This window comes from Chrysochloris asiatica, unplaced genomic scaffold, assembly GCF_000296735.1.
Source record: "Chrysochloris asiatica unplaced genomic scaffold, ChrAsi1.0 scaffold00048, whole genome shotgun sequence".
Taxonomy (NCBI): Eukaryota; Metazoa; Chordata; class Mammalia; order Afrosoricida; family Chrysochloridae; genus Chrysochloris; species Chrysochloris asiatica.
The window spans coordinates 239,372-241,253 of NW_006408566.1; positions in this window are offsets into that span (position 1 = coordinate 239,372).

Genomic DNA, 1,882 nt, shown 5'->3' on the forward strand with positions numbered 1-1,882 from the left:
CTTTGTTCCATTCACATTATATGGTCAACTGTAATTTAAGAAGGAAGTTCATGCTCAGTTGTATTTTCAGTGCCTTTGCAACCTGAGGGGCTCATCTACAAGCACTATGTCTGACAATGTTCTGTTGCTATTTATTCATAAGGTTTTCAGTGGCTAATCATTTAGAAGTGGCCAGCCTCTCCTTCCTAGTCTGTCTTAGTTTGGCAGGTCTGCTGAAACCTGTCCACCATGGGTGACCCTGCTAGCATTTAAAATACTGAAAACATAACTTCCAGTACCCGAGTGACACACAAGCCACCACAATACAGCAAATTTAGTGGTGGGCCAGTGAATTACTGTCACCAATTTCCCTAAAGAAGAGAGTTAACCTAAACCATTTCAAATCACTCTCCTCTCGCATCACCATCACCATCATCCTCACCATCTCTTCATTTGCTGTCCTACTCTTTTTGGTAATATACTTCATTTTTGACATTTCTCATGGTTTAGGATGTCCACTATCATGTTCATATTTCAAAGAGGAAGAAGAGAAAAGGGAAAAGGGTGAAATTAGTGCAACTCCCACTGAATCAGTAGTTGACCAGTATTTAATCATATGGCCAAATTCAATCTTAAAGAGGCAGAGAATGTGATGTTTTCACATAGCAAATTGCTTCTACAAATGATATTCAGGTACAGTTACTAAGGAAAAGGAAATGAACAGACATTTGGTGGCAATCCAAGAAAGAAGTGGATAATAAATCTGTTCATTCCATTCTTTAGTGAAGTGCTGGTTTTAACATATGTCCAAAAACTCTTGGATACTCCTTCCTTAAAAGTTGAACCATAGTTCACCTCCCCTTGAATAGGGGTTGTTGTTGTTGTTGTTAAGTGCCACCAAGTCAGTTCTGACCCATAACAACCCTGTGTAGGGTCTCTGAGGAACAGCTAGTGAACTTGAACCACTGACCTTGCAGTTCAAATGGACCTTGCTGTCCAGAGCATTAACCCACAGTACCGCATAGGGAAAGCACTTGGTTTTTCTAATGAATAGAATGTAGATGTTAAAGTGTGAGATTTCAGAGACTAGATCATAAAACACAATGTAGTTCTCTCTCTCACATACACATATCACTTTATTTGGGGAGTCCAGTAGCTGTGTGTGTCGTAATAGAAACTACTTATGAAGAGACACACAGGGTTAGGAACTGATGTCTCCTACCAACAACTACCTAAGTGAGCCCTCTTTGAAGAACTTCCAACCAAGTTTAAATATGGCTGGAATCCCTACCAGCATTTTGATTGGAGTCTCACCAAAGGCCTTGATCCAGAATCATGCAACTAGGCTACTCCCACAGAAAGAGATATTAAGTGTTTATTGTCCTTAATCACTAAGTTTTGGCAGTCATTAAGTAGCAATATTTAGCCAATACAAATATAGAAGCCAAGAGAGATCCTGGAAATCATGTCTTATTTTTTTATGTGTCCCATATTTCTATTTTAAAATAGTGCCTAGAAAGTAACCAATAAATATTTTAAATATTGGAAATAATCCTAGTAGATGGACAATAAAGAAGCAACTAAAATAAATAAGTAAATAATAAAACACTATGAAGAAAAAATACACGCATCTTGCATCAATCAGGGTGTTAGATGTAGACAATAGAATTCACTCTTCTTGTTTCAAAGAAAATGAATTAAGTGCTCATAGAAAACTCATAGAACAACAACTTCTAGAATGCTATCAAAAATTAACCTGACAGTAGATTATAGGATAAAATAGACTGAACTAAATGGAGGGAAAAGTTAATGAAATATAAGGTAACCTCAAAGAAAATTAATACTTCACAACTTACCAAGAAAATGAAAATCCAAGAAGAACATGGAAACATTAAAACTATGA